Source organism: Cololabis saira, chromosome 13 (genome assembly GCF_033807715.1).
Source record: "Cololabis saira isolate AMF1-May2022 chromosome 13, fColSai1.1, whole genome shotgun sequence".
Lineage (NCBI taxonomy): Eukaryota > Metazoa > Chordata > Actinopteri > Beloniformes > Belonidae > Cololabis > Cololabis saira.
Window position 1 is genome coordinate 26300544 of NC_084599.1, and position 13100 is coordinate 26313643.

The window sequence follows — 13100 nt, forward strand, 5'->3', positions numbered from 1 at the left end:
GCACTGGGAGCGGAGACACCACGGCCTGGCAGTGGCATGGCAGCTGCTGTGATTCCCGGCTATTCAAGGTAATGCGAGTTGTCCCACCAGGAGCTCTGCGGCACGTTTTGGAAACATCCCAGAAGCTACCGTCAACTCTGCATCACTAGAGGCAAATTCAAGTCAATTTCTTCAGTGACCTGGCAGGAAGGCAGAAAGACGAATGTCATAGAGAATCCAGTCAAATTTAAACTTAAACAACATGAGCAGGCTCCATCTTAAACATCAACATAGTCACCCACTGGGGCTGCGGGTATTCAATTCAGAGGGCCTTACAAGAGATTTCAACTACGTACAAGAAAAGGTTCATTTTAAAAGTAGAAACGCATTCATCCTTTTACATGCATTGTAGCAGAAAGGACAAGATCTTATGAGAAATATGTCTTTAAACAAGATTACCCCATGATTCTCACATGATCTTGACTCATAATCTCATGAATCCAGTCGAGCAGGGAGTGCTTGGAAGCAGCCCGCTTCCGAAACACACTTGGTGGGTCCTGAGGTTGCGCTGAAACTGGAGGAAAATGTCTACACAGACACTGTGACAGTTCTGCACCCAGTGAGACCCAGCTCAACAATCTCCTCGGTACCTACCTGTTACGTGCCACATAGGTAGGGTTCTCTGTGTCTCTGTATTTCTCTTCCACCTTCTCCTCCCCTCCCCACCCCTCATTCTCTGCAGGTCTGAGGTCCATAACCATAGACATATATAAAGGCTAGATGACTCGTCCGCGCTGCTGCCAATGGAGAGCGACGTCGTCACACGGCGGCCATCTTGCCACAGGAGAACTCGCTCACTTTAACATTGTGTTTAATGGTGCATGTACTGCTTAAACAACCTTAACTTGCTCAATTCTCAACAGATTTTCTAACAGTTTAGTTTGTTATGAACGTCAGAGATGTAGTTATGACACTGCATACTTGTGAATAATTATAAACATTGAAAAATGTACTTTTATATGAAAATAACCAGAAACAGATAGCTATAACATGGTATTTATATTAAATCAATATTTCTATAGTATTCTTAGTAATATTTATATTTACATTATAACATATATATATTTACATTATAACATATATACATATATTATTACCATATAACATATTATATATATATATATATATATATATATATATATATATATATATATATATATATATATATATATATATAATTATATTATTATTACATTATAACATGTATTTATATGACATTATAACATGTTTATATATTATTACATTATGATGTATTTATTATTATTATTATAACATCTGTGTATATATTTATACATGTTATATGGTAATAATATATATATGTATAAATGTTATAATGTAAATATAAATGTTACTAAGAATACTATGGAAATATTGATTTAATATAAATACCATGTCATAGATATCTGTTTAGGTTATTTTCATATAAAAGTACGTTTTTCAATGTTTATAATTATTCACAAGTATGCCGTGTCATAACTACATCTCTGACGTTCATAACAAATCAAACTGTTTAAAAATCTGTCTAGAATTGAGCAAGTTAAGGTTGTTTAAGCAGTACATGCACCATTAAACACAATGTTATGAGTGGCGAGCTCTCCTGTGGCAAGATGGCCGCCAGTGAACGACGCTGGAGACTCCGCCTTGAGTCATCTAGCCTTTATATATATCTATGTCCATAACCACCAGCCATTAACCACCCATCTCTCATTGGCCAGCCTCTGATTCCCTGTCTCCGCCCTCCACCAATCATCTCCACCTGTGCCCTATAAAAGGGCTGTTTGCCAGTTCTCTCTGGCTCTCTCACACCAAGTTGACAGCTGCTTACTCAGAGTCCAGAGCACACCCTGCTGTTATTGCTGTTCTACTTAGTCTGGTGTATATGCCCTGCCTTGGGACGGGTAAGACGGGGGCCCCTATACATAGGCATCACGTAGGTAGAATCTATGTTAAGTCACACTAGGTAAGGGATGGTTGCCACTACTGTATTTTACCCCACTGGTTAGTGTAGTTAGGCAGACAGGCTTTTGTTTCCTTATTAGACAGTTAGACAGAACTGTGTTTTTCCTTAGCTGCTTAACTACATCCGCAACATCCGCGTCCCCTGGCAGTGGCATACTTTTGTTTTGGTACTTTGCTAAACTTGTAAATATTGTAAATATCCTGCTGGATTGACAGTAATAACGAGCACAAGCATTTAATAACCCTGTGTTGATTCAGTCATTTGCATCTTTTAATATTTGGGATCCCTTTATCTTAAATATCATGCTATGTGACCCTTGATTTCAACTCCTGTACATGGCCTAACTAAGGGTTTCGTAACACGTTGGAACTACTTTGACTGAGAATTGTCAACACATTGTGGCATCCTGAGAGGTCGTGTTCTACAGGTCCTGAACTTGTCATAGTGGAACATGCGGACATATACTAACAAGCTTCATAACCAATGTATTGTTACATAGCCGAACTGGCTGATTCATTGATACCAGATTACTTGCTCGTGCTTTTCTTCAGGTTAGATTCCTGAGGGTTTGATTCCATGAGTGCAGTAGGTTGCTTGATAAACGGACTGAAAGCTTAGCTGTTGAAAGTAATGTTTGACTTATCTTGAGAACAAAGCCTTGCTCTGAGAAACCAAGAGTCTTTTACCATTTATAACACCAAGCCATTCACCACTGATTTGGACTGAGTTTTTGGTTTAATACATTGCTGAAAATGGTTATCATGGGATTGAATGATTCCTATTTACACCCAATCATGCTGAGCTTTGGACAACACTGGTTCAGTTTAACCTTGTTTATTTATAGATATAGAAAAAGAGAAAATGGGTTTATCTAGTTTAAAATCTCTTATTTATGTGTATATATATATATATATATATATATATATATATATATATATATATATATATATATATATATATATATATATATATATATGTACACACACACACACACACACACACACACACAACTTCCTTTCTGTGGAATAAAATCAGACATGATACACATTTCACTTCTTTATTGTGGGAGGCAAAATAAAAAGAATAAAAGAGAAAGTTTTGAAGGTAAAAGCCAAATTGTGCATAATCCTATTGAGAATTTTGAAGACAGTCTGGACTGCCATCCTTGGTCAGAAAGTCAAATTCCTCACCGTTAACTGTCTGCAGTGTGCAGTTGAGATAATGTGACCCTTGTTACTGCCTGAGCCAATTTTTCCTCAGAACATACATCCTCTCACTGGACTGGTGATTATTGCCAGACTTTATTTCCTCTGCCAGGGAACATAATGTGCAAGCACACACACACACACACACACACACACACACACACACACACACACCCCCCAACAGTATTCACGTTCTATTTCACACACAAACACACTCGCATACTCATATGCATTGACAAATATGCGCTCCCACACCCAACAGCAGACAGGACTCACCTTGAGCAGAAGAATATTGATGTTTTTGGACTTCAGAACTAGTGGAGGTGAATTGAAATCAGCAGATAGTTCAAATTATAGTAATATTTCTTTGTTATGACTTACAGAAAAAATAAAAAGAGAAACCACTGGATCCTCTCTAAAATTAATTTAATTTCCCACCACTCTCTGTTTTGTTACTTCCTCTTTGACTTGCTGCACCTTCGGCCCCATCACATTTCCAGTGCCTTTGTTTTCATGTTCACGAACGCCTGAGTGTCAGAAAGAGGTCACATTGAGAAAGTCAGGTTTATTTCAGATGAACCACGTACCACAACTCTCACACAATGACATCTTGTGTCCTTCCTTAATCATGTTTTCTTCCTCCACAGAGTCCTTCCTCATGTGTCCCTGCCTGTAGAAGCAAACTCCTGATTAAAGAAGTTAACTGTGAGTGCGATCGGTGCCTGATGTGAGCAGAGTCACCATGTCGAGTCCTCCGACCATTTCCCTGTATTGTGACTTACACTTTGTTGAATATTCTTGTAAATTTACATATCTTCCAACGGTATCTTCCGTTAAGTCTTCAGAAATTATTGAAATAGAAATAGCTTATTAACATATACATTTATAATCTCAGTAAAAAACCACCACAAAAAACGATTTAAAACAGAACAATACATTGTTTGTAGAGCAGCACAAAAGGAAGAAGTAGGGTGAAGTCAGTCTTTGAGGTAGGCAGTCGATTCTGTGTCCAGGAAGAAGCTGGCTTCAAGCCTTGATGCTCTGGCTTTGATGCTTTGCAGCCCTCTACAATAACTTAATGCAGTTTGTACTATTACCAGAACCCTTTGCGATTACCGGTAAAGCCGCGACCTCTTTAATTTGATCTGAGCAGTAAAAACAGGTATAAAACATGCTCTCTTCTGCAATGTAAAAGGGTTCTTTGCAGATAACTGCAATGTTGCGTACGTGTAGAGGTGAGGGGGCTGGCATTGGTGATGAATAGTTTTCAATCAGGCCACGAAATGGGTCCACACAACTCTTGGAAGGAGTCTAGTCATTTAATTGCAGTTCAGAAGAAAGGCTACACCGATTACTCGGTGGGAAATTCATCACAATCTGATGAGGCTCATCAGTGTTGAGCATTAAAAAAACATTTAACCTTGTGAAAGAATGGGATACCCTTAACATCATTTAGAATCACCTAAGATCAGTGAAGGTTAAAATTTCATTTGCGTCACGATTCAAAGTTGTTGTGGACAGTGAGGATTTTTCAAGAGAATATATAGAACTAAATCTATTTTAATGGAAGTGATATCATTTACTTTATCACCCTGTTGTATAAAGTAATTTTACCCTTTATTACTCATTACTTTAATTTTATGACACACTAACTCTGAATTAAATATTTCCATCCAATGAGTAGCCTTTTGTGCATGTGAATGATCCATTTTAGTGGTGCAGATAATATTTCTAAATGGTACAATGTCTGAAGATAGAAATTGGCAACCATTGAAAATGTGAGTGCTGAGTGATCTTCATGAGTGCTTTTTTTAAAGTGGATATTCTAAAGATTAGAACCTGAAACTGGGTCTTTTAAACACACACACACACACACACACACACACACACACACACACATACACATTATATATATATATATATATATATATATATATATATATATATATATATATATATATATATATATATATATATATATATATATATACATGGTATGTGTGTGTGTGTTTTGTATAAACTAAATCAGGCAAAACAAGTTTAAAAAGAAAAAAAAAATAAAGACTTTGGTTTGTTAAAAAGTCAAACTTTCACCCTGTTGTCCTTAGCATAAGTCTCCCAGTGTCCCCGAATGTGTACATTTTAACGTGTCCCAAGGCAGTTAACATCCAATAAGTACTTAATGCACACCCAAGCATGTCACTCGGCGTCAGTGGTGCACGGTTATTCCCTGCCCTCAGACTGACAGGAAGCATGGAGTCATACACGGTTTATGCCTCTGCCCAGACCACAAAACACACTGACATTTGTAACACAAATTATACAAGCATCACCTGATATTTCTGAGGCAACAAAGGAGAAAAAAGATTACAAACAACATCAATAAGGGATATTTCAATTTAGTTGCAAGTCAAGTGGTTTACTGCAATCACTGACATCAAATTAAATATCTGCATTTTGTTGGCCAGCGAGTTATCAACCTGTTTAACGTCACGGTCATGCAAACTCCTAAAACACAAGATATTAAGGCAACTGTAACAGATGTTTTCTGCTCTTGCTGTTTACAAGCTGTTTACTAGAGACTTGCTCCTGGAGATTTGCTCTCACACCTACAAATCAGCGAGAAATGGCACAGAGTCTATTGTGTGTTTCTTCCACAGCACGTCAAGAATGATGGATGAGGCTCTTCATCCATCATTCACATCCTTTTTGGGGTGACATTAATACGATGCGTACTTGAATGTATCCAGAATATCGATTAGGTCATGGACAACAACATACGGGTCAGCTGAAAAAAAAAAAAAAAAAAGGAAAACAAAAAGGAGTATGACGTTCCAATTTTTACATGCATGCGCAGTCTTTTTAAGAGCTCAGGACAATAAGCTGTTATGTTTGCATCTCAAATGCTGATTTTCCTGACATGCAACTAGGGAACTGGTTGTAAAAATCTCAAATCATGCATTCATTTGTGGTTTCAGCTATCCAAATAAGAAACATTAGTCTGTGATGAACATGTAGAGAGGAAAAGTGCACTATTGGTATCATCAGTTGTCTACATAAACTGCATCCAGGAAGACAAACTCACAAATATTTTGTCTTAGCAAGGCATTGTATGGTTTAGATAAGGACACATTGAAGAGACATAATCAGTGCAGAGGATTAACAACAACTTTGGCTGCGACAGACAGAGACAACACCAGTCACTATAGCAGATTTCTAAAAGTAGAGCTGGGCTGCAGACACAAAGTACTGATTGCATCTTCCAGGAAGATTTCATGAGATAAGCACCAGAAAGAACAGTAAGCTTGGACCGAAAGTGCAGGACCAGAGGTAGAAGCTGTTATGGTGCTAATCCAGGCCCTGAGGCTAGTGTTCATACTGTTTGGATAATTAGTTTATTTATTTTTTAATCAAGTTGGCCAAAGAGAGTTGTTTGAAGTCTTGGTGCAATTACCTGTTTTGTTTCCAACGTCATTGTTTCGCCCACCTTATATCATCATATTATACATTAAAAAACGCTACAGTCACATTGAGCACATACACTTGTCACACAAAAATACACATTTTGATTCAGCTATTATAAGACAGCAGAACAGAGCTTTTCGTGTTGATTTTTTTTTTCCATTTTAGTGGAGATAATATTTGATTGCCTTCAGGAAACATCATCCAGCAATCACAGCCTCCCCTCCCTACTGGTGGCAAAACCATCCTAAGTGACTATGAACTCCCACTCCTATTTTGTGTGTGTTATCACACTGACACGATCCAGTCATCCATTCATTCATATATTTGTTACAAAGCTTTCATCATAAGAAAGCTGCATACATTCTCAGTGACATCATCTATCAGTTTTTGAAGAGTTCTTTTGAAGCCCATTTTTTGGGGTGAATGAAGGTTGCTATCTTGGCAGGAACTCCAGCCAACCCTGGTTCATCCAGACATGAGAAGTGGGAGGAACAAAGGAGCTTTACAGAGATACACCCACCTAACATCAAGTTGTAGCTTAACTTAGCTCATGCTAATCTATGGTGCCAATTTACATTCATCACCTTATACTCATTCTGATAAAAAATGTTCAGGTGTTGCTAACCAAACAATACCTGAAACGAGGACTGATAGACCCGAAATAAGGACTGCTGGAGCTACCATGACCAATCTTCACTACCCAGTCAGTTGAGGTTAGCTGAGGCCGGGCTAGGTGGCTCTGTCTGGAGCAGCCAGCAGCGAGGGACGGTGGTTGTCATGGGATGAGCTGGAGATGAGCCAGCAGTAATACTTGGCCCCTGGCTAAGGATCGCTATAACTAGTTGGCAGCCATCATAGGTGGAACTCATTCAAAGACAAAACACCAGTCCATCACTGGTCTTTTGGCATGATTCTTGTCAAAATCAAGTCCAAAGAACCCCAAAAATGTTAAGTAAAAGTGGTTGTGAGCTTTTATTCAGAACTTGAACATGTTAGTATGCTATAGCTGTAAAAATGCACATGGCATAATAAAAAATTCAACATGAATGATATATTTCACATTTTTGTGTCAGAATAATGTGGTCCAGTGGTCATCATGACAAAGGCAGAGGAAGACGATACTGATCGCACAGCATGGACGGGGGCATCGTTTGTGATGTGAGAGTGAGCAGACGTCCATATTTATGAGTCTCCATCCGAAGAGCCTCTCGATGCATAAACTCACGCAGAGCAAGGCAGCGATAGGTCAGGCACAAGTTAACACTTTTGGCCGGTTGCACCAGTGGGGGAACATCTTGAGGTCGTAGCCAAACAGGGAGCATGGCTCTAAAGGTCAACATGCTGCTTAGCATCCATGGAGCTGCAGGATATGTTGTGCCCTTTCACCCCAGGGTGTTTCGTTCTCTGAAACTTAAGTCCTGTCTGATCCAGACACATATGATAGCGGTTACTAAGGTGATACAAGGTTAAATACAAAAGATCATCAATAACAATCTTTGTTGAGTTGGATGAGATGATGCATAAAATACAAGTAATGTGTAAAAAAAATAAGAAAATAAAAAATAATATTCAACAAGAAGAAAAATTAAGTTACTTCACAACTGTTAAGGAAACAAGCTGTGTGATCCAGTTTGGGTTTGACAGCCTTTGTCATTTTTCTTTTGATTCTCAGTTTTATTTTGAAAACAAAAGATACCGAGGTATATTTAACTTTGTGAGATGCAGCATTTGTCAGCTGCTGTATCTGACTTTGACTTATTGTGATAAATCAATACAGTAAGAGCTCAATACTGAAATAGATTAAAAAACTAAATTAAACAGAGTTATTTATTTATTTTTTCACCATGAAATCAAAATCATTCATGATCAACAAGTATTTCATCTTTGAAACTTGACAGAAGAGCCACCATGCTATTGTTACTGCTACATTAGTTACATCTTCTAAAACCATTACCTACCTTTTTTTTTAATTCCAGCTTACTTTGCCCCAAAGTGGAATAAAACACGATTAATGATTTCAATTACACTAACCCAGCTTGCCGTTTACAGTTCCTGAAGTCTGTGCTAGGGAGCTGTGCTGCATAAAAGCTGATGATGAAGGACATTTACTGCTGAATGATTCAGTGTGGAGGCGGTGGTTTGTGCTGGCTCATCAGAGCTGGAGCAGAATTTCCCTTTGTGTCGGGGACTTCCTATTGCTCAGCATTGAAAGTGCATTGTTGATTAATGATGCTGATGATGCTGGTCTGTCATTCCTTTTAAGGACCTCCAGATGGGATACCTGCATGTTGTGGTTCCCCATGACATTTCTGAATAAGCATACCATCTTTGAAGTAGTCTTTAAAAAGAAAGAAAGAAAAAAAAAAGTCACAAAGCACGTTAAAAAAATTATTCAACAATTATGTTCAAACTCCATACAGAAAGCTGCAGCCTCATGGATTTGAAGCTGGAACGTCTCTGCTGTGAGGGAATAATGCTCAGCACAGTGCAGCAACAGGTAAGGTCCACTAAAACCGAACTGAAACTGACATTTGAGTTATGATTCACCATTCACTGTTTTCCATACTGCATGCTTCTTCATAAAACACAACTTATACTTATTTTACGTTTGGAAAACAGTTATCAACACCCAATCTTTGTATGAGCATGCTCAGATGTCTTGAATTTCCTGCAGTGCAGTATGATGCAAAAGTAAAGGAAAACAGTGTTGTTTATTTATTTAGGTGTAAATCAATCATTGTTTATTTAAGAAGGATTGAGAGTGTGATGGTGCACTGTAGTTATGAAAGTGAGATTGGCTAAAAGAACTGCAGTTGCTGAAACTCTAATATCCTGAGAAGAAACAATGAAACATGAAACTTTACTAACAAACAATAAGATGATGACTACCACATCCCCGGAAGATAAGCTCTTCTCTCAAGCCCAAACAATCTCCAAAGAACTACATACATTGCTACAAGTTCTACTCACTGTAAGGAAATAAAAGAAAAATACAATCTGTGTGCTTCTGCTTGAACACATTTAGTTTCATTTTGTGTCTGCTTTATATTTTACTATGAGACTATCATTAGATATAAGGTAGTTTCATTTACAAGTCCTTGTCAGAAACAAGTGTTGCTATTATTGTTTTTAACATGATTAGCTTTTAATCACCCTGAATCATTAGAAATGTGTTACATGCCTGAACAGCAAATTCAGTGATAACTGAGAAAAACAGCTATATTTCTAAAGGTTTTTTCACTTCATGCACTCCCAGTGCTTGAAGGTTCTTTGGATAAAAGCATATACTGTTTGAAAAGAAGATGAGGGAGTTGATAGAAGACGAAATGTGAGATATGCTTTGAGAGTTTTTCAATTGAGAGCAGAGAGGCGGGATGAGGGAATATTATGCTTGGCTTGAGGTCAGAAGCATAATACCTTTTTATTTTCATCTAACAGGCGAGGCTGAGAAGTCACAGGTATGGCTACAGATTAACTGTGGCAGACCCATTCTGCTGAGTTTATCTCACAATCAAGAAACTCCACATCATCTTCACACAGCAAACCCACTAATAACAAGACTTCCAAAGGATGGATGCAATATGTATGAATAAAAATGTACATGCACTGAGATTACTTGTCTAGCTTGAGGGTATATTGTCTAACTGAACTGCTGCATTAAAAGGAAGGACCAACATGAACACAGAAGGTGTTTGATCACTAAAGGGTTCCAATGAATGAAATACATTTGATCACAGTTTGTTCTTTATTTATATATAAACTGTTGCTATTGATTTTTATACAAATATATTTCTAACATTGTGTGGGCCGTTTCTGAGTATGTATGGTCTGGACCCATATCTGCTAGTTACAGTCTTCCCTGGGTGCAACTGTTTCACTGCACTTTACCTGGTTTCTATTAGTAATGTTAACACTTAGAGACAATTTGGTCCCAATATAGCTTAAAGACGACATGACAAAATAAACACAAATAAATGAATAATTTCTGTGCTTGAGTGTTTTGAAGACAACACCAAGTGAAAAAGTCAAACAGAACAGCATCATTTCACTTTGGGGCCACTTTGTTCAATGTCTGAACATTTTTCATTCACTGAACTGTTTGGGATTTGTGGAGTTTGTTGACTTCAGACTCATATGAGGGACTTCCCCATCTTTATACTCACCCAGCTTCATTACATTTTGCATTTGTTTAGTACTGAAAAAGAATGGCACAAAGCTGCAATGGCTATTTCAAAGGAGCCCCACCCCCCAAACAAGGAGCGTGGAGTGAAGAATCTGACTTTGCCCCCTAATAGTTTCTGCTGTGAGCAGAGCTGGGAAAATGTGGCTGAAAAGTGATCTATTGTACTTGTATATCTGTGACTTTTTGACCAAAACATGTCAGACAATTTACTGGGACGTCCAGAGCCTGTTCAGCAATGTAGGACCGCCATATTTGTCTCTTTTAAGTAGGCTACATTAAAAGTGAACCCCCCCAAAGTAAGAAATCATTTGGTTTTCCTTGGGACTTTTGCTCTCCCAAATCTTTGGGTCTGAATGGCCTTTGTGACCCAGCTCTGCTGTCGTGTTCATAGGATCCTTGTTTGTCATTTGGCATGCTGTTGATTATCAGCATGAGGAGAAATTATTACAGAAAGAACAAGCAGGTGCTCTTTATGCTACGCTTCAAAGCAATCCAGCTACCTTTGAACTCACAATGTCCCAATACATAAACACTCATCCCATTTTCATGTAATTCTCCCTTTTCATTTCACTACTGCTGAGCAAATAGAAGATGAAGAAAAGGTAGAAAATACAAAACAAAATGTGTTAAGTGGCTTCTTTCATCGTCTGTAATCTCTTTGCGGTTCTGGAAACGCCTCTGGAACTCAGTTGTGAGGTCGGACAGTAACAATGTCCCTTTCAGTGGGCCCTGAAAGAGTTCCAAGATATTCCCAATTCTCTGTGGGTCTTTGTGTCCCTTATCCACTTATTCAAATCACTATAAACGGCAGTATGTCATATTAGCAAGAGCAAGAGAAATGCTTTGATATGTATGAAAACAAAAAGTCATAGACTAAGCAGAGGGCAACGTGAACACACACGCCCAATTCCCTGATCCTCTCCGGTCGGCTTTGTGACATTCCTGATTTGGTAGAGGTTACAGAGACGTATGTGAATGTGTGTGTACGTGTAGTCGACTGGTCATGCATGTGTTCTTCAGAACGATCGACTTAAAAGAAGAACCGTTTTATCTTGCACGTACAGTGTGCTCCATACACACAAACATCTTCCTCCAGATACAGAGAAAGGAATTCTGGTATCAGTCAGCCAGACTGGGGCCCAGATTGACACGGTCAACTTGGAGTGACAGATGAAGTGAGGGAGACTACAGGGGCAGCCTTGGGAGGCTCCAAATGTCAGCACCATATCCATCATCCCGGCATATTAGTGAATGCAGGAACTATGAGGAATAATCGTTAATTAGCTGGGGCATGAACTTGCCTTGAAAGAAGCCTTGAACATTCCAGGGTCTTCCCACTCTCTTCTTCTTTCATTCTTACTCCCCCTCCCAACCTCTCACCATTGCCAGACCCCTTCCCCAGTGTCTCTATCTGTCCTTTCACAAAAGTGGGGATAACCGCAGCCCATCTTCAGCCAGCCGTCCCGTTTTATCATTTCAAAAGACAAAAGAAGGGGGAGAAGAGGCTAAGGGGGGAAGGCCATTTAGAGTTCTGAGAATTTTGCTAAACAGGATTAGAATTAGTTGGAAAAGGGGTAAACAGTAGCATGCTGCATGGGGGGCCTGTGGGATAGGAGTTGGCTCAGAGGGGCAGGTTGGGGAAGACAATGGTTAGATTAGCCATCTGTGGGGCTTCTGGTGCCCGACGTCATTAACTGGTTTAGGGCCCCACAGTAACAGCAGACGCCCCCCTCCCCCACACACTAAGCATCAAGCCTTGTGAGGATGATGTGAGCGAGGGGATGGGGAGAGATAGTTGTGGCTGTCTGATGAAGCTGATAATTGCATATACAAACATACACTGATGCACGCGCATAAATGCATAAGCACACTAATGTGTGTTTGCACACATCTGCTTGCACACTTAAGCCCTTGCCAACACACACACACACACACACACACACACACACACACACTTTCAAAGTGGCAGGCACCCTTACAACCCCACCGCTATCCCTCGGTCCTCACTCTCGCCACTCTTTGACGTTTGCTTTGTTTCTTTTTTTTTGTCTCCTAAGTAGATTGGCGTCACTTTGCCTATCACTGCACACTGGTTGGAGGAGACACATGACTAACAGTGGGACCTCATTCAAGTGTTTATGAAGCACAAGAGAGGGGTAGAAGACTAAAAAACTAGTCCGTTCACATAGAGTATTTATTTGTTCCAAATCTCAAATGAGTAAATTAGATGAATACCTCTTACCCAAGA